The 22,055-nt window shown below is 46.9% G+C and overlaps 1 protein-coding gene across 1 annotated transcript in view; it reads right to left on the reverse strand.

The window, feature by feature from the left end:
- The window catches only part of LOC142258556 (lens fiber membrane intrinsic protein-like), a 63,707-nt gene that overhangs the window by 39,346 nt on the left and 2,306 nt on the right, over window positions 1-22,055 (reverse strand). The gene's annotated exons all lie outside the window — the stretch shown is intronic.

Here is a 22,055-nt window from a genome sequence, read left to right on the forward strand (position 1 = left end):
AACAAGAGGCTAATGCACAGCAACAACAGGTGAATACCCACCTGCTCCGGACGTTGGAGCAACAGCAGCAACAGCACCAGCAATCCTTGAAATTGCAGGAAAAAAGGCACCAAGAACAGATGGTTCTCCTGGCCAAGTCAATCCGTGCCGGACCGGCAGCAACAACCCCGGGACCGGGTGACGACGGCAGCGTCCGGAAAGCGGTGAGACAAGCGTTGCAAAAGATGACCCCGGGGGATGATGTGGAAGCGTTCCTGGCAGTGTTTGAGCGGGTGGCCGAGCGGGAAAAGCTGCCGACCCCCCAGTGGGCTGAGGTATTGTCGCCCTATCTGACGGGGGAACCCCAAAAAGCGTACCTGGACCTCGGTACCGAGGACGCCATTGACTATGTGACCCTGAAAGCCGAAATACTGGCTCGGTTGGGGGTGAATACCTATGTACGGGCTCAGCGGGTAAATCAGTGGTTCTATGAGGAAGCCAAACCCGTACGCTCCCAGGCCTATGACTTATTACATCTTGTAAAAAAGTGGTTGCAGCCTGACACTCTGAGCCCGGCGCAAATGGTGGAAAGGGTAGTAGTGGATCGTTTTGTGCGCACTTTACCCGTCACCGTTCAACGGTGGGTAGGACAGGGTGACCCGAGTACCCTGGACCAATTAGTGTCCCTGGTAGAGCGGCATGTGGCTACGCAGGACTTGATACGGGACACTGAGACTTTGCGTACCGCCCGTCGGTCCGGCCCCTCCAAGCCTAGGGCCAAGGACCCACCGCCGACACCGGTACAGGAGTCCGCTACCATCCTGGCTGAGGCCGCGCCCGCCGTTCCTGAGGTCCGGAAGGCCATGTACCCTAAACGACAACTTGTCAAGGGGGTTTCCTTCCCTATTAGATGTTGGCGGTGCCAGCGCGTGGGACATATGGAAGCCCAGTGTCCCCTGACCACGGAGCCCATGGATTGTGGGGTTACCCGGCGGGGTTCAATGTATGCTCAGGTGGTGTGTACCGCTGACCTGGTTCCCCCAGAGACTGAGCCCCACTTGTGCCAAATACAGGTGAATGGATGTCCGGTTACAGGATTGTTGGATTCCGGAAGCTTAGTGACCCTTGTGCGATCCACCTTGAGGGCTAAAGTAAAGGCCACAGGACGTACCGTGGGGGTGGTTTGCATACATGGGGACCGCCGAGACTATCCCACGGGGATTGTCACCATCACAGCACCTTGCGGTCAGGTGCAACATGAGGTGGGACTGCTTAACACTCTTCCTTATGACGTGATCCTAGGACGGGATCTGCCCTATTTTTGGACTTTATGGAAGGGAACCCCTAGGTCCCCTCCGATATTGGTCAGTCCGGGGCCTGAGCCCTACAATCCTGAATCCGGGACACCTGCCGTAGGGGTCCCCATGATAGGGACAGAATGTGAACCCGATAGGTCGCCCCTAGAGGTATTGGCAGGAGAGGCTGAGACGGTCGAGCCCATCCCGGACTTGGAGGCATCCCCGGATGCGTTTGGGACAGCCCAACTCCAGGACCCTACGTTAATACATGCCCGGAATAGGGTGTTAGTAATTGACGGGGTGGCCCAGCTGCCCGGTGCCCAGGTAAGGTACCCCCATTTCGCTCTTAAACAGGATTTACTCTACCGGGTAGATGAAATACGGGGCGTGGGGGTGGAGCAGTTGGTGGTGCCCCAGCCGTATCGCCGGCGGGTCCTCGACTTGGCTCATAAACATCTGATGAGTGGCCACCTAGGGGTCAAGAAAACGCAGGAGCGAATATTGCAAAGGTTCTATTGGCCCGGGGTCTTTGGGGAGGTAAAACGGTTCTGCGAAACCTGCCCGGAGTGTCAGCTTACCGCACCACTGGTCCACTTTCGCAGTCCGTTGGTGCCGTTACCCATTATAGAAGTCCCTTTTGAACGGATAGGGATGGATCTGGTGGGGCCCCTCGTAAAGTCTGCTCGAGGGCACCAACACATCCTAGTGATCGTTGACTATGCCACCCGGTATCCAGAGGCGATACCTCTCAGACATACTGCGGCGAAGCTTATAGCTCGGGAGTTGTTTTCTGTGTTCTGCCGGGTGGGGTTGCCCAAGGAGATCCTTACGGATCAGGGGACCCCATTCATGTCTAAAGTGACCAAAGAACTATGCCGGCTACTCCAGATCAAGCAGTTGCGTACGTCTGTGTATCATCCTCAGACGGATGGGTTAGTAGAACGATTCAATAAAACCCTGAAAACCATGCTAAAAAGGGTGATCTCCAAAGACGGGAAGGACTGGGATATGATGCTTCCCTATTTGATGTTTGCCATCCGAGAGGTGCCACAGGCATCCACGGGGTTTTCGCCTTTTGAATTGTTATACGGGCGACATCCCCGGGGATTGTTGGACCTGGCAAAGGAAACATGGGAGCAAGAGCCCACCCCCCATAAAAGTGTGATTGAACACATTTTAGGAATGCAGAACCGCATAAGCGCGGTCATGCCAATTGTGAAGGAGCATTTACAGGAGGCTCAGGCCGCGCAAAGCGGCCGCTATAATAGACAAGCCACCGTGCGGACCTTTAAACCCGGGGATCGGGTGTTGGTATTAATCCCCACGGCGGAGAGTAAATTCCTGGCTCAGTGGCAAGGCCCCTACGAGATAAAGGAAAAAGTCGGGGTGGTCAACTATAAAGTATTGCAGCCCGGTAGGCGGAAACCTGAACAAATATACCATGTCAACCTATTAAAACCGTGGCAGGAACGGGAAAGCCTGATGGTTGAGTTTCCCCCATCTCCCTCCTCTTCGGGTCGTTCACTCCCGGCTTCAGCGACCTCCGGAGAGGACGAACCGGAAGTAAGGATCGGAGAAGCCCTCACCAAGCAACAGAGGCGAGAGGCCAGACGGCTGGTTCAGCAGAACCCCGATGTCTTCTCCGAGTTGCCGGGTAGGACCAGTCTGATACGACATGACATTGTCACCGAGCCCCACCTGAAGGTACGCCTGAAGTCATACCGCGTGCCGGAGGCTCGAAGACAAGCCATATCAGAAGAAGTGAAGACAATGCTACGCCTGGGGGTCATCGAAAAATCCCGGAGTGAATGGGCTAGTCCCATTGTCCTAATACCAAAACCCGATGGCTCCTTAAGGTTCTGCAATGACTTCCGGAGATTGAACGAAATATCCAAGTTCGATCTCTACCCCATGCCCCGGGTGGATGAGCTGATTGATAGGCTGGGACAGGCGCGATATTTTACCACGCTCGACCTGACCAAGGGGTACTGGCAGGTGCCACTGACGGAGTCCGCCAAGGAGAAAACCGCTTTTGTTACGCCGGAGGGTCTCTTCCACTATGTTGTCTTGCCTTTTGGGTTACATGGCGCTCCGGCCACGTTCCAGAGGTTGATGGACTTAGTGCTGGAACCCCACCAGGCGTATGCATCAGCGTACCTTGATGACATCATTATTTACAGCCCCGATTGGCAGACCCACTTGGAACAGGTACAAGCGGTGGTGGACGCGCTTCGAACAGCCGGATTGACAGCCAATCCCAAGAAATGTGCGTTGGGACTCACGGAAGCCCGCTACTTGGGCTACGTGATAGGCCAAGGAGTGATAAAGCCCCAAATTAACAAGGTTGAGGCGATCCAGAAGTGGCCTAGACCCCTGACCACAAAGCAGGTTAGGGCCTTCCTGGGTATCGTGGGGTACTACAGGAGGTTTGTAAGAGATTTTGCGGGACTATCAGCCCCCTTGACGGACCTTCTCAAAGGCAAGAAGTCCGTCATGGTGCGCTGGACTCCGCAGGCCGAGGACTCCTTCCGGGCCCTGAAGGGGGTCCTGTGCGGACAACCCGTTCTGGTCAACCCTGATTTCCGGAAGGAGTTCATAGTACAGACTGACGCCTCTGAGGTCGGCCTGGGGGCAGTGCTGTCTCAGGTGGTTCAGGGGGAGGAACACCCCGTCACCTTCTTGAGTAGGAAGCTCACCCCTCCCGAGCGGAATTATAGCGTAGTGGAGAAGGAGTGCCTGGCGATTAAATGGGCCTTGGAGTCCCTACGCTATTACCTGCTGGGACGGCAGTTTCGCTTGGTGACTGATCACTCTCCGCTGGTCTGGATGAGGTCCGCCAAGGAACGGAATGCCCGGGTTACCCGGTGGTTCCTTTCTCTGCAGAACTTCCGGTTTACGGTTGAACACCGGGCCGGTAGGTTGCAGGTCAACGCCGATGCCTTGTCCCGCGGCCCGTGTTTGATGGCGGGAGTTCAACCCCGCACGCTTGAACTGAGGGGGGGGGTATGTGAGACTGTGACCGGGGTTATCTATGACGGCCGGTATGTCTCGCCCCGGTTGTGCTCACTCCATGATAGAAAGTAAATCCACTCTAGGGTTAATGCTGTTTCCCTACAGGCTGAAGGAAGGGTTAAATGGAAACAGGAACGAGGGGCAGGTGTGCCGGGTGTGAGGGAGTGATCACAACTCCCTGAGTCTCTGCTGGAGAGACATGTATATTGCTGTGGATTTTTTGTTTGGACATTAAACACCGTGTGCTGTGAACCTATATGCCTGGATCCCGTGTCTTCTGCTGCGCAGCCGACCGCGCTACCTCACAGTACATATAGATGTATAGGGGAGCAGACCGGTCACTATTACACATCAGTGTACATATAGATGTATAGGGGAGCAGACCGGTCACTATTACACATCAGTATACATATAGATGTATAGGGGAGAAGACCGGTCACTATTACACATCAGTGTACATATAGATGTATAGGGAGCAGACAGGTCAATATTACACATCAGTGTACATGTAGATGTATAGGGGAGCAGACCAGTCACTATTACATATCAGTGTACATATAGATGTATAGGGAGCAGACCAGTCACTATTACACATCAGTGTACATATAGATGTATAGGGAGCAGACCGGCCACTATTACACATCAGTGTACATATAGATGTATATGGGAGCAAACAGGTCACTATTACACATCAGGGTATATATAGATATATAGAGGAGCAGACCGGTCACTATTACAGATCCATGTACATATAGATGTATAGGGGAGCAGACCGGTCACTATTACACATCAGTGTACATATAAATATATAGGGGAGCAGATCGGTCACTATTGCATATCAGTGTACATACAGATGTATAGGGGAGCAGACCGGTCACTACTACACATCAATGTACATATAGATGTATAGGGAGCAGACCAGTCACTATTACAGGTCAGTGTACATATAGATGTATAGGGGAGCAGACCGGTCACTATTACACATCAGTGTACATATATATGTATACGGGAGCAGACCGGTCATATTACAGGTCAGTGTACATATAGATGTATAGGGGAGCAGACCAGTCACTATTACACATCAGTGTACATATATATGTATACGGGAGCAGACCGGTCAATATTACACATCAGGGTACATATAGATGTATAGGGAGCAGACCGGTTACTATTACACATCAGTGTACATATAGATGTATAGAGGAATAGACCAGTTACTACTACACATCAGTTTACATATAGATGTATAGGGGAGCAGACCGGTCACTATTAAACATCAGTGCACATATAGATGTATAGGGGAGCAGACCGGTCACTATTACACATCAGTGTACATATCGATGTATAGAGGAATAGACCAGTGACTATTACACATCAGTGTACATATAGATGTATAGCGGAGCAGACAGGTCACTACTACACATCAGTATACATATAGATGTATAGGGAGCAGACCGGCCACTATTACACATAAGTGTACATATAGATGTATAGGGGAGCAAACAGGTCACTATTACACATCAGGGTACATATAGATATATAGAGGAGCAGACCGGTCACTATTACAGATCAGTGTACATATAAATATATAGGGGAGCAGATCGGTCACTATTACATATCAGTGTATATATAGATGTATACGGGAAAAGACCGGTCAATATTACACATCAGTGTACATATAGATGTATAGAGGAATAGACCGGTCACTATTACACATCAGTGTACATATAGATGTATAGAGGAATAGACCGGTGACTATTACACATCAGTGTACATATAGATGTATAGAGGAATAGACCGGTGACTATTACACATCAGTGTACATATAGATGTATACGGGAGCAGACCGGCCACTATTACACATCAGTGTACATACAGCTGTATAGGGGAGCAAACAGGTCACTATTACACATCAGGGTACATATAGATATATAGAGGAGCAGACCGGTCACTATTACACATCAGTGTACATATAAATGTATACGGGAGCAGACCGGTCAATATTACACATCAGTGTACATATAGATGTATAGAGGAATAGACCGGTCAGTATTACACATCAGTGTACATATAGATGAATAGGGAGCAGACCAGTCACTATTACAGGTCAGGGTACATATAGATATATAGGGGAGCAGACCGGTCACTATTACACATCAGTTTACATATAGATGTATAGGGAGCAGACCGGTCACTATTACACATCAGTATACTTATAGATGTGTAGGGAGCAGACCGGCCACTATTACACATCAGTGTACATACAGATGTATAGGGGAGCAAACAGGTCACTATTACACATCAGGGTACATATAGATATATAGAGGAGCAGACCGGTCACTATTACAGATCCGTGTACATATAGATGCATAGGGGAGCAGACCGGTCACTATTACACATCAGTGTACATATAAATATATAGGGGAGAAGATCGGTCACTATTACATATCAGTGTACATACAGATGTATAGAGGAGCAGACCGGTCACTACTACACATCAATGTACATATAGATGTATAGGGAGCAGACCAGTCACTATTACAGGTCAGTGTTCATATAGATGTATACGGGAGCAGACCGGTCAATATTACACATCAGTGTACATATAGATGTATAGAGGAATAGACCGGTCACTATTGCACATCAGTGTACATATAGGTGTATAGGGGAGAAGACCGCTCACTATTACATATCAGTGTACATGTAGATGTATAGGGAGCAGACCAGTCGCTATTACACATCAGTGCACATATAGATGTATAGGGAGCAGACCAGTCACTATTACAGGTCAGGGTACATATAGATATATAGAGGAGCAGACCGCTCACTATTACACATCAGTTTACATATAGATGTATAGGGAGCATACCGGTCACTATTACACATCAGTGTACATATAAATATATAGGGGAGCAGATCGGTCACTATTACATATCAGTGTACATACAGATGTATAGGGGAGCAGACCGCTCACTATTACACATCAGTGTACATATAGATGTATAGGGGAGCAGACAGGTCACTACTACACATCAGTATACATATAGATGTATAGGGAGCAGACCGGCCACTATTACACATCAGTGTACATACAGCTGTATAGGGGAGCAAACAGGTCACTATTACACATCAGGGTACATATAGATATATAGAGGAGCAGACCGGTCACTATTACACATCAGTGTACATATAAATGTATACGGGAGCAGACCGGTCAATATTACACATCAGTGTACATATAGATGTATAGAGGAATAGACCGGTCACTATTACACATCAGTATACATATAGATGAATAGGGAGCAGACCAGTCGCTATTACACATCAGTGCACATATAGATGTATAGGGAGCAGACCAGTCACTATTACAGGTCAGGGTACATATAGATATATAGGGGAGCAGACCGGTCACTATTACACATCAGTTTACATATAGATGTATAGGGAGCAGACCGGTCACTATTACACATCAGTGGACATATAAATATATAGGGGAGCAGATCGGTCACTATTTCATATCAGTGTACATACAGATGTATAGGGGAGCAGACCGGTCACTACTACCAGTCACTATTACACATCAGTGTACATATAGGTGTATAGGGGAGCAGACCGCTCACTATTACACATCAGTGTACATATAGATGTATACGGGAGCAGACCGGTCAATATTACACATCAGTGTACATATAGATGTATAGAGGAATAGACCGGTTACTATTACACATCAGTGTACATATAGATGTATAGAGGAATAGACCGGTGACTATTACACATCAGTGTACATATAGATGTATAGGGGAGAAACAGGTCCCTACTACACATCAGTATACATATAGATGTATAGGGAGCAGACCGGCCACTATTACACATCAGTGTACATACAGATGTATAGGGGAGCAAACAGGTCACTATTACACATCAGGGTACATATAGATATATAGAGGAGCAGACTGGTCCCTATTACAGATCCGTGTACATATAGATGCATAGGGGAGCAGACCTGTCACTATTACACATCAGTGTACATATAAATATATAGGGGAGAAGATCGGTCACTATTACATATTAGTGTACATACAGATGTATAGAGGAGCAGACCGGTCACTACTACACATCAATGTACATATAGATGTATAGGGAGCAGACCAGTCACTATTACAGGTCAGTGTACATATAGATGTATACGGGAGCAGACCGGTCAATATTACACATCAGTGTACATATAGATGTATAGAGGAATAGACCGGTCACTATTACACATCAGTGTACATATAGGTGTATAGGGGAGCAGACCGCTCACTATTACACATCAGTGTACATGTAGATGTATAGGGAGCAGACCTGTCGCTATTACACATCAGTGCACATATAGATATATAGGGAGCAGACCAGTCACTATTACAGGTCAGGGTACATATAGATATATAGAGGAGCAGACCGGTCACTATTACACATCAGTTTACATATAGATGTATAGGGAGCATACCGGTCACTATTACACATCAGTGTACATATAAATATATAGGGGAGCAGATCGGTCACTATTACATATCAGTGTACATACAGATGTATAGGGGAGCAGACCGGTCACTACTACCAGTCACTATTACACATCAGTGTACATATAGGTGTATAGGGGAGCAGACCGCTCACTATTACACATCAGTGTACATATAGATGTATAGGGAGCAGACCAGTCACTATTACAGGTCAGTGTACATATAGATGTATAGGGGTGCAGACCAGTCACTATTACAGGTCAGTGTACATATAGATGTATAGAGGAATAGACCGGTCACTATTACAGATCAGTGTACATATAGATGTATAGAGGAATAGACCGGTCACTATTACAGATCAGTGTACATATAGATGTATAGAGGAATAGACTGGTCACTATTACAGATCAGTGTACATATAGATGTATAGGGGAGCAGACCGCTCACTATTACACATCAGTGTACATATAGATGTATAGGGGAGCAGACCGGTTACTATTACAGATCAGTGTACATATAGATGTATAGAGGAATAGACCGGTGACTATTACACATCAGTGTACATATAGATGTATACGGGAGCAGACCGGTCACTATTACAGATCAGTGTACATATAGATGTATAGAGGAATAGACCGGTCACTATTACAGATCAGTGTACATATAGATGTATAGAGGAATAGACTGGTCACTATTACAGATCAGTGTACATATAGATGTATAGGGGAGCAGACCGCTCACTATTACACATCAGTGTACATATAGATGTATAGGGGAGCAGACCGGTTACTATTACAGATCAGTGTACATATAGATGTATAGAGGAATAGACCGGTGACTATTACACATCAGTGTACATATAGATGTATACGGGAGCAGACCGGTCACTATTACAGATCAGTGTACATATAGATGTATAGGGGAGCAGACCGGTCACTATTACAGATCAGTGTACATATAGATGTATAGGGGAGCAGACCGGTTACTATTACAGATCAGTGTACATATAGATGTATAGAGGAATACCTGTCAGACCACAACCAGACACTGCTGCACATGAGATCCACGGACAAGCAACACACAGAAAAGCCCCACCTGACCGGTCTCCACAACCTGATACCATCCTACAACTGGCCTAAACAGTTATCCACTGAAAATGTGGTGCCCCTGACCTGGTCAGGCACCACTGAGTACTGCACCCATGCTAGGGGCAGTACAATTCAGGTAATCCAGAAGGCCGACCGAGGTGTGACTACACAGGCGCTGTTCTGCCTCCGCATTCAATTTACCTTTATCATTTGCCATAAACTGATGTTTCATTTACAGAGTTCTACCATGGCTCCTAGAGCTATACTTTGGCTCCCTCTTGTGACAAAACTTAGTAGCACAGCTCTGTAATAAATGTTTCTTTCTCCTCCTCCTTGCAATGCATTTTGGGAGAAGGCCTCATTTCCTGCAGGCTCATAAGCAAAGCCAGTCTCTCCATTTTACATCCCCTTGTGTAAGCATCGCTGGTAAGCACTCCCATGTTTATTGCAATCTTAAACTCAGGACTTTTGCTGTGTTTAGGTAGCTGCCTCTCTAAGTTAGGATTAAGCTGTTTGTAATTCATATGTATATTGTGCACGTATCTGCATCTGTTATGCATAAATGTACCCTTTTATATTTGCATGTACTGATTTGTACACATATCTGTTGTTCCAGTTTCACCATCAGTCAGTCAATCTGAATATATTTACCTACGTTTAATAAATGCACAGACTTCAAGCAACAGTCTAATTATTGAACTACAGTGAATAAGGTTTATCTGCCTGTTAAACTACATATGCTCAGGCTACATGTAGGGAGGACAGAACAGTAAAACAGCGGCTATCCAGCTAGTGGGATTCAAGACAAAGGCTACTCAGAGACTCAGTACAGCTATAGCAATCTCCGCACAGCCAAGCAGCACCCTTAAAGGCAACATGTTCTACAAATCCTCACACAAAACGAGATCCGTAGCTTCTATCTCCTCAAAGACGTCTATCAGCAGCGCCGTCGCCATTGCCCGCGCAAAAGCTGAAGCCGCCAAAATGAGAGCAACCTTCGCTGACAAAGAGGTTCAGCTGAAAGTAGAGAAAGCCGAACAAGAGGGAAGATCTTATATCGAAAAAGCACGCTTAGATAGTGAGAAAGCATACTTAGATAGTGGGAAAGCACGCTTAGATTGTGAGAAAGCACGCTTAGATATAAAGAAAGCTGAAGAAGAGCAAAGGGCACAAATTGAGAAAGCATGCCTAAATGCCACTCTTGAAAAACTGGCAGCAGAAAATGAAGCTGCAGCTGCTCTAGCTGAAGCAGAGTGCCTAGAAGCCGCGCAAAATCCCGAGCTGCAAAGACAAGACAGCATACTGAGCCTGAAGTTCATACCACAAGATGCATCACAACGCACATCTCAGTATGTCATCGAACTTCCTGACTCAAACTGTGACGCCGAACCAGTATCAACACGAGAGCATGTCTCAGATGAAACAAACAGGATTCAACATGAGGCACGACCCCAAGTCAGATATAAACTTGAAAACATCACGCGAGGTAACTCTGCTGATGACAACCTTGCCACCCACCAGGTAGCAGAAGCAAATTACCATGCTGACATGTGGTACACCAGACCAAAGCAATACGACACCGGCTGGCTTCACCCAGAGGCTACTAACAGGTACGAACGCACCCCACACCACTACCAGGGTGACCCATCTCCAGTATACCCCGCTGATAATCGGGTCATAACAGACTTTGCTAAGTTCTTTGCGCAACGTGATCTGGTCACTAAGGGGCTCTTAAAATTTAATGACCAAGCTGAAGGTTACAGGGCCTGGAAAGCTTCCTTCCAAAATATCACTACAGACTTGGGGTTGCCACACAGGGAAGAAATAGACCTCTTAGTCAAATATCTGGGAGAAGAGTCAGGCAAACACGCAGCAAGGATCAGAGACATTAATATAAATCATCCTGAGGTTGGCCTCAAAATGATCTGGAACAGACTGGATGAGTGTTACGGCTCAGCAGAAGCAATAGAAAAAGCCTTATTCAAAAGAATCGATGACTTCCCCAAAATATCTAACAAAGGTCTCCAGAAACTTAGAGGACTAAGCGACCTGCTAATGGAATTCCAAGTTGCTAAATGTGAAGAGAACCTACAGGGACTTGCGTTCCTCGACACAGCCAGAGTTGTTAACCCTATAGTCCAAAAATTGCCCTACAATCTGCAGGAGAGGTGGCTCACACATGGTTCCACGTACAAATACAAACACGGTGTTCCATTCCCTCCCTTCTCTGTTTTTGTAGAATTCGTACACCAGCAAGCAAAGATCAGGAACGATCCCAGCTTTGACTTTACAATATCGTATGCCACGCCATCACCAGCTCCAAATCTTCTCAAGACGTCTGTGGCAGTGGATAAGACTAATGTTTCTTCAGGTTTTGTTCACAGGTCTGCCAGTGACTCTCACGTACAGACGAAGGCGCAGGACCCTATCAAGCAGTGCCCACTCCATCAGAAGCCTCATTCACTCCTGCGTTGCAGAGCCTCCAGAGGTAAACCCATGCCAGATCGCAAAAGCGTCTTGAAGGAAAACGGTATCTGCTACAAGTGCTGCTTATCAACAACTTCTCTCGCCAAGGACTGCAAGGTCAGTGTAAAATGCACAGAATGTGGCACCGCAGACCACAACACAGCTCTACACCCCAGCCCAGCTCCATGGAGTACACAAAACACTTCAACTGACAGTGAGCATGGCGGGGAGGAGAGGAACACTGCTACAACTACGCCAGAGATCACTTCACAATGCACAGAAGTTTGCAGAGGGACAATAGACAGTAGATCCTGCTCTAAGATATGCCTTGTCAGAGTCTATCCAAAGGGTGGTGTCACACACAGCGACGACGACAACGACGCCGCTGCTACATCACCATTTTCTGTGATGTTGCAGCGACGTCCCGTCGCTGTCGCTGTGTGTGACATCCAGCAATGACCTGGCCCCTGCTGTGAGGTCGCCGGTCGTTGCTGAATGTCCAGCTTCATTTTTTGGTCGTCGCTCTCCCGCTGTAACGCACACATCGCTGTGTGTGACAGCGAGAGAGCGACGAAATGAAGCGAGCAGGGAGCAGGAGCCGGCATCTGGCAGCTGCGGTAAGCTGTAACCAGGGTAAACATCGGGTAGCCAAGGGAAGACCTTTCCCTGGTTACCCGATATTTACCTTCGTTACCAGCATCCGCCGCTCTCGCTGCCAGTGCCGGCTCCTGCTCCCTGCACATGTAGCTGCAGTACACATCGGGTAATTAACCCGATGTGTACTGTAGCTAGGAGTGCAGGGAGCCAGCGCCAAGCAGTGTGCACGGCTCCCTGCTCTCTGCACATGTAGCTGCAGTACACATCGGGTAATTAACCCAATGTGTACTGTAGCTAGGAGTGCAGGAAGCCAGCGCTAAGCAGTATGTGTGGCTCCCTGCTCTCTGCACATGTAGCTGCAGTACACATCGGGTAATTAACCCGATGTATACTGTAGCTAGGAGTGCAGGGAGCCAGCGCTAAGCAGTGTGCGTGGCTCCCTGCTCTCTGCACATGTAGCTGCAGTACACATCGGGTAATTAACCCGATGTGTACTGTAGCTAGGAGTGCAGGGAGCCAGCGCTAAGCGCGGCTCCCTGCTCTCTGCACATGTAGCACAGCGACGCGTGTCGTTATGATCGCTGCTGCGTCGCTGTGTTTGACAGCTAAGCAGCGATCATAACAGTGACTTACAAGGTCGCTGTTGCGTCACAGAAAATGGTGACGTAACAGCGACGTCGTTGTCGCTGTCGCTATGTGTGAACCCAGCTAAAGAGACAAAGCCGTAAAACTGTATGCCATCCTGGATGATCAAAGTAACAGATCCTAGGCTAGATCGACGTTCTTTGACCTATTCAGTATTAAAGGGCCAAGCACTCCCTACTCATTGAAAACATGTGCAGGCACTGTGACAACAGCAGGCAGGAAGGCTATCGACTACCAAATCCTTAGATGGTCAGCTCCATCTACCACTGCCCACGATCATTGAATGTAACCAAATCCCTGACAACAGATCTGAAATTCCTACTCCAGAGGTAGCAATCCACCATGCTCACTTAAAACGTATAGCACACCTTATACCGGAACTCGACCAGCAGGCTCAGATAATGCTACTGCTGGGAAGAGATATCCTGCAAGTACATAAAGTGAGAAGTCACATCAATGGGTCCCGTATGCTCCCTACGCCCAAAGGCTAGACCTAGGATGGGTCATAATAGGAGACGTATGTCTGGGACGCCTTCACGCTCCGTCCTTCATAACCAGCATGCTGACAAATACTCTGGAAAATGGTCGTCCATCTCTGTGCCAACCGTGCAACAATGAATTCCACCTCAAAGAACTGCCGCACAGCTTCCAGCTACCCAATCACCAAACAGACTTTACTGATGACAACAATATGCTGTCAGGAAACTATGAAGATCAATTAGGGTGTACAGTCTTCCAGAGAAACAAACATGATAATCGAGCAGCAATGTCTATAGAGGACAAGTTGTTTTTAGAGAAAATAGACAAGGGACTTGTTAAGGATGAGACCAACAGCTGGGTCGCACCTCTGCCCTTCAGAACCCACAGACCACGTCTGCCAAATAACAGAGATCAAGCGTTTAAACATTTCACCTCTCTCAAGCATAACCTACAAAGGAAATCAAAAATGGAAGATCACTTCTCCTTCATGGCAGAAGCCACAGCTATAATAAATGCCAGACCCTTGGTTCCAGTTCCGAACGACCCAGAAGACCCCTTGCTGCTGACTCCAGCCACTCTGCTTACTCAGAAAACTGGACTATTTAGCGCCCCTCCAGGAGGATTCGACACCAGAGACCTATACAAGCGTCACTGGAGACAGGTACAAAGTCTTGCAAATGCTTTCTGGGACAAGTGGCGCAAACAATACTTGTCTACTCTGCAGCCACGTACGAAGTGGCAATCCGCTAGGCCTAACTTGAACATAGGAGACATTGTTCTTGTGAAAGACTGTCAAGCCCAGAGAAATCAATGGCCACTCGGTCTAGTTACTGCTACATTTCCCAGCAAAGATGGTAATGTCCGCAAAGTAGAAGTAAGAATGACGAACTTGGGATGAACCCAAAACATTTCTCAGACCAATATCTGAATTAATTCTACTTCTACCCTCAGAGGACAAGGATGGTGACATCCACTGATGCCAGATGGGGAGTGTTCTGCCTCCGCATTCAATTTACCTTTATCATTTGCCATAAACTGATGTTTCATTTACAGAGTTCTACCATGGCTCCTAGAGTTATACTTTGGCTCCTTCTTGTGACCAAACTTAGTAGCACAGCTCTGTAATAAATGTTTCTTCTCCTCCTCCTTGCAATGCATTTTGGGAGAAGGCCTCAATTCCTGCAGGCTCATAAGCAAAGCCAGTCTACATCCACTTGTGTAAGCATCGCTGGTAAGCACTCCCAAGTTTATTGCAATCTTAAACTCAGGACTTTTGCTGTGTTTAGTTAGCTGCCTCTCTAAGTTAGGATTAAGCTGTTTGTAATCCATATATATATTGTGCACGTATCTGCATGGGTTTTGGGTGGGTTAACGGACTTGTGGGTGGAGGGTGGTGATGTATGGTACCTGGTGGTTTTAAAAATGTTTTACTGTTTTATGCATTTTAAAATGTTGTCTTGCAGCCCGAGGACATGCTGGTGATAACTAAGGGGGAATGTGGCACCCCTGACCTGGTCAGGCACCACTGAGTACTGCACCCATGCTGGGGGCAGTACAATTCAGGTAATCAAGAAGGCTGACCGAGGTGTGACTACACAGGCGCATAGTAATCAGGTCTCACACATCTACCTTTGGGTGGACCCCTGGGGAATCCAGGAGGGGGCATGGCCTCCAAGTCCACTCAAGGGGTGTGGTAGAGAGCCTGGTTGCTAGCTGGTGTAGTCAGACAGAGTAGGAAGGATTGAGCTGAGTCTGAAGTAGAGCTCAGGGAGAGCAGACGCAAAGAGGAGACCTGAGGCTGCTACTAGTCAGACAACGTACGCGCAGTGACTACCAACGGGGGAGATCGGTCACCTGGTAGTGCCACCCGAAATCCACACAAGGCTAGAGAGGGCAAACCAGTGGCAGAGTAAGGGGACTGCCAGGGAGGTACCAGGCCTGCAAGGGTAACAGGTCCCAGTGCAGAGATTCATTCAGTTTTCTCCTGCCAAACCTGCCGGTGGGGGCACTTCAGACCCACACCATACCACTATAGAGTCTGCAACCACGTAGCAAAGAGAGGGCCCATAGTTCACAGGAGGCAAGCAGCCGGAGTGACCTGGTCCAGGCTACAAACAAACGGGCCAAAAGAAGGGGAGAGAGGCATCAGCAACTTCCCTGGGCGACCCCAGCAGGACTTCAAATAGGGGTCACCCCAAAACACACAGGGCTAGGAAGGCGAGTTGGTATCACCCTCATCAGCCAGTCAGAAGGATTCCTGGTTCCAGCCTGGTTCATCCCAGCTACGCCCGGGTTACTCACCCTGCCATCAACTGTGAGTAAAAACCCTGGAAGACTGCCTGGACTGTGTTTGAGTCATTCTGCGCCTTGTGGTTCCACACACTTACACAGGGCCCTGGGGCTTGCCGCACTCTCGGGAGGCCACTACAACTGACTGCACCCACCATCAGCCCCAGGCACCCCTTAATCTGCAGTGGTCACCCTGACCGCAATACCGAGAGTGGTGTCATGAAAATCCTGAAGAAGCAACCTACCTGTGACCAGATCATCCCACGTGGAGTCCCTGAAGGTAATACACCGACACAACACCTGTGGGGCTTCACAAATACACCAACATGAGCAACAGAACCGAGATCCAAGAGCTACTTGTAAATTTCAACACATGACGCTATACATCAAACCAGCAAGAAGTCAACCGGGCAGTGAATGACTTTAACAACATCCTATATATCATGGCAGAGTTATCAGGCGTCAGAAAGACCAACCCCAAGAAACCTTCAAACAAACAAGGCCAAAAATGGTTCGACAAAGAATGCAAGTCACTACGCAACTCCCTAAGGGTAGCCTGAAACCAAAAACACAGAGACCTCAAAAACAGGGACCTAAGAGAGGCCCATGACACCCTACAGAGGCAATACAAGCGCATTCTCAAGGAGAAAAAAAAGAGGCACATCTCCCAAGAACTACAGGAGCTTGAGGACTCCCTCCAGGATAACTCATTCTGGAAAACCTGGAGTCATATTGGCACAAAGTCCAAGCATAGCACCCTCCACATCTAAAATGGCAACATCTGGCATAGCTACTTCAAAGGCCTCTACAAGAATATACCAGAAGAAGACCTAACTCCAGAACAGGAGCACCTAACCACTAAACTCAGGGACATGGAGGAGACAATCAAAGACTTCCAAAATCCTCCGGACATACTAATCAGTGTGCTGGAAATAAAAGACAGAATCAAATTTATGAAATGCAAGAAGGCCGCGGGCAGTGACGGCATCCTGCCAGAGATGATCAAATACAGTTCCCCAGATATACATGCAGCACAAGCTAAACTATTCACCCACGTCCTGAGTGCCGGCTACTTCCCAAAGAGCTGGAATCAAGGTCTGATAACACCCATCTACAAGAATGGAGACCGATATGATCCAGCAAACTACAGAGGGATCTGTGTTAACAGTATTCTGGGAAAACTGTTTAGCAGCATTATTAATAAAAGGATCATCACCTTCCTCACCCAGCGGGACTCCCTCAGCAGAAGCCAATCTGGGTTCATGCCAAACCATCGCACCACGGACCACATTTACACTCTGCAAAGCCTCATCAAGACCCATGTCTAACGACAAAAAACAGGGGAAAATATTTGCATGTTTTGTGGACTTCAAGAAGGCCTTTGACTCAGTGTGGCACCCAGGCCTGTTCCTTAAACTCCTGGAGAGTGGAATAGGTGGCAGAACCTACGACGTGATCAAGAACTCATACTCTGAGAACGGTTGCAGCGTGAAGGTTAACGGAAAGAGGACGGCCTTCTTCCGGCAGTGCCGCAGGGTAAGACAATGCTGCAGCCTGAGCCCAACTCTATTCAATATCTACATAATTCGACTGGCCTCAGCCTTGGAATCCTCCCCTGCCCCAGGTCTCAGCTTGCATGACCAAGAGGTGAAGATCCTGCTGTACGCAGATGACCTCCTGCTGCTTTCCCCATCCGAGAAAGGCCTCAAAGGTAGCCTGGCTGTGCTAGAAACATTCAGCACCACATGGGCTTTGCCCATCAACCAAAAAAAGACCAAAGTCATGGTGTTTCAGAAGAGGAAGTATAACGAAACCTCTACTCCCTCCCTCACACTAAATGGCAACACGCTGTAGAAGACCAGCAGCTATACCTACCTCTGTCTGGAGCTAAGCCAAACTGGGAGCCTTAAGCAAGCAGCAGAGACCCTGAAAGGGAAAGCATGCAGAACCTTTTATGCTATCAGAAGACAACTGTACCACCTGAAACCACCTGTGAGTCTGGCTCAAGATATTCGACAGCGTCATCACACCTATACTGCTGTATGGTAGCTAGGTATGGGGCCCAGTGACCTATCCTGACCAAACAAAGTGGGATTCCAGCCCAACTGAAGTCTTCCATCAACCCTGGCAGCCAATACAGCCAAAGTCAGCAACGCACCCTGACAAAAGGCCAAATAAAAAAGATCTCAGAGAGCTGCAAGATGCAATACATAGAGGACTGGAAGAGTGAATTAGAGAACTCCCAGAAACTCACCATCTACCGGTCACTGCGGAGGGACTACACTCTGGCCCCATATCTGGAAAGGTTACACCACCCCAAAGAAAGGCAGACCCTGAGCCTGTACAGACTGAGTGCCCACAGCCTAGAGGTGAAAACAGGGCGGCACCAACAGACATACAAGCCGCGGGAGAACAGACTGTGCCAGCACTGCCAGCAGGGGGCTCTGGAGGACGAGGCGCATTTCCTACTGCACTGTGACAAATACCTAACAGTGAGGGCCTCACACTTCCAGAAACTTACCGCTCATACCCCGGACTTTCCATTCATGGACGAGGAGAGGAAACTCCGCATCCTACTGGGGGAAGAAGAATCAATGGTGGAGATCGCCGCCCAATATGTCTCCACTTGTCATAAGATGAGGGGTACTAAAGACCTCCAAATGGACCATCACTCCCTAAATTGTGGCCCCAACACCCCATCGCCACAACCCTAACCCACTCCCCTGTCACACTTCTTTTTTTGCTTTGGCAATGCTAATAGTTTTTTGTTCCTGCAAATAAAGCCTATTTGATTTGATTTGATTTAATTTATAGAGGAGCAGAGAAATCACTATTACAGATTAGATCTACAGTATATGTACACTGCAGATCTATAGGGGAGCAGAGAAATCTCTATTACAGATCAGTGTACATATAGATCTATAGGGGAGCAGACTGGTCACTATAACAGAATAGTTTACATATAGATCTAGAGAGGAACAGACTGGTCACTATTACAGATCAGTGTACATATAGATCTTATAGGGAGCAGAGAAGTCACTATTACAGATCAGTGTACATATAGATCTATAAGGGAGTAGACCGGTCACTATTATACATTAATGTACATATACAGTTGTTCTCGTGGATAGTGGTTGGATGAAGCCATTTATTGTCATCTACTGTGTTTTCTCTTTTTAAATCATAGTGACAACCAAAAGCATCAAAATGACCCTGATCAGAAGTTCACCTACCCCAGTTCTTAATATCGTGTATCGCCCCCTCTAACATCAATGGTAGCTTGAAGTCTTTTGTGGTAGTTGTGGATGAGGCTCTTTATTTTCTCAGATGGTGAAGCTGCCCATTCTTCTTGGCAAAAAGCCTCCAGTTTCTGTAAATTCTTATGCTTTCTTGCATGAACTTTAGTTCTCCCCAAAGTGGCTCAATGATATTGAGGTCAGGAGCCTGAGAAGGCCACTCCAGAACCTTCAATTTGTTCTGTTGTAGCCAATGACAGGTCACCTTGACCTTGTGTTTTGGATAGTTGTCATGTTGGAACGTCCAAATATGTCTCATGCACAGCTTTTAGGCTAATGAGTGCAAATTTGTCTCAGTAATATATTTGCTGATAGCGTGATGCATTCATCTTTCTTTCAATTTTGACAAAGTTTCCTGTGCCTTTTGTAGCTCACACAGCCCCACATTATCATTTATCCACCTCCATGCTTTACTGTAGGAAGGGTGTTCCTTTCATCATAGGCCTTGTTGACACCTTTCCAAATGTAATATTTATGGTTGTGGCCAAAAAGTTTGATTTTGGTCTCATCACTCCAAATTCCCTTGTTCCTGAAGTTTGGAGGCTTGTCTCTGTGCTGTTTGGCGTCTTGTAGGTGAGATACTTTGTGGCATTCGCGCAATAATGGCTTTCTTCTAGTGACTCGCCAATGCAGCCCATTTTTTTTCAAGTGCCTCCTTATTGTGCATCTTGAAGCAGCCGCACCGCTAGTTTTCAGTGAGTTCTGTATTTCAGATGATGTTGTTTGTGGGTTTTTCTTTGCATCCTGAACAATTTTTCTGGCAGTTGTGGCTGATATTTTTATTGGTCTACCTAATCGTGGTTTGGTTTTTACAGAGCCCCTGATTTTCCATTTGTTAATCACAGTTTGAACACTGCTGACTGGCATTATCAATTCCTTGGATATCTTTTTGTATCCCTTTCCTGTTTTATACAGTTCAACTATCTTTTCCCGTAAATCCATTTTCAATTTTTTTGCTTTCCCCATGACTCACAATCCAGAAACGTCTGTGGCTGGATAAAAGATGCAAGAGTCTGTCTGGATCCCAGAAACTCACTCAGCTTTTATGCACACACTGATTAGAAGCAAACAGGTCACAGGTGAGGATGTTACCTTTATTAGTCATTCGCACCCATTTGTGTCAACTTCTGTGCATGTTATCAGCCAAAATCACCAGGATTTGTGAACTTTTCATCAGGGTCATTTGGATGTTTTTGGTTGTCATTATGATTTAAAAAGAGAAAACACAGTAGATGACAATAAATGGCTTCACCCGGCCACTAACCATCAATGGAGAAAAAGATTGTGTTATCATTTATATTCTCTGAGAAAAGGACAAGAATGCAAAAAATCTGCCGGGGTATGTAAACTTTTAAACACAAGTATGTATGGTATATACTGTATAGAGATACAGTCATATGAAAAAGTTTGGGCACCCCTATTAATGTTAACCTTTTTTCATTATAACAATTTGGGTTTTTGCAACAGCTGTTTCAGTTTCATATATCTAATAACTGATGGACTGAGTAATATTTCTAGATTGAAATGAGGTTTATTGTGCTAACAGAAAATGTGCAATCCGCATTTAAACAAAATTTGACCGGTGCAAAAGTATGGGCACCCTTATCAATTTCTTGATTTGAACACTCCTAACTACTTTTTACTGACTTACTAAAGCACTAAATTGGTTTTGTAACCTCATTGAGCTTTGAACTTCATAGGCAGGTGTATCCAATCATGAGAAAAGGAATTTAAGGTGGCCACTTGCAAGTTGTTCTCCTATTTGAATCTCCTATGAAGAGTGGCATCATGGGCTCCTCAAAACAACTCTCAAATGATCTGAAAACAAAGATTATTCAATATAGTTGTACAGGGGAAGGATACAAAAAGTTGTGTCAGAGATTTAAACTGTCAGTTTCCACTGTGAGGAACATAGTAAGGAAATGGAAGAACACAGGTACAGTTCTTGTTAAGCCCAGAAGTGCCAGGCCAAGAAAAATATCAGAAAGGCAGAGAAGAAGAATGGTGAGAACAGTCAAGGAAAATCCACAGACCACTTCCAAAGACCTGCAGCATCATCTTGCTGCAGATGGTGTCAATGTGCATCGGTCAACAATACAGCGCACGTTGCACAGAAGAAGCTGTATGGGAAAGTGATGCGAAAGAGGCCGTTTCTGCAAGCACACCACAAACAGAGTCGCCTGAGGTATGCAAAGCTCATTTGGACAAGCCAGTTACATTTTGGAAGAAGGTCCTGTGGACTGATGAAACAAAGATTGAGTTGTTTGGTCATACAAAAAGGCGTTATGCATGGAGGCAAAAAAACACGGCATTCCAAGAAAAGCACTTGCTACCCACAGTAAAATTTGGTGGAGGTTCCATCATGCTTTGGGGCTGTGTGGCCAATGCCGGCACTGGGAATCT

This window comes from Anomaloglossus baeobatrachus, chromosome 12, assembly GCF_048569485.1.
Source record: "Anomaloglossus baeobatrachus isolate aAnoBae1 chromosome 12, aAnoBae1.hap1, whole genome shotgun sequence".
Lineage (NCBI taxonomy): Eukaryota > Metazoa > Chordata > Amphibia > Anura > Aromobatidae > Anomaloglossus > Anomaloglossus baeobatrachus.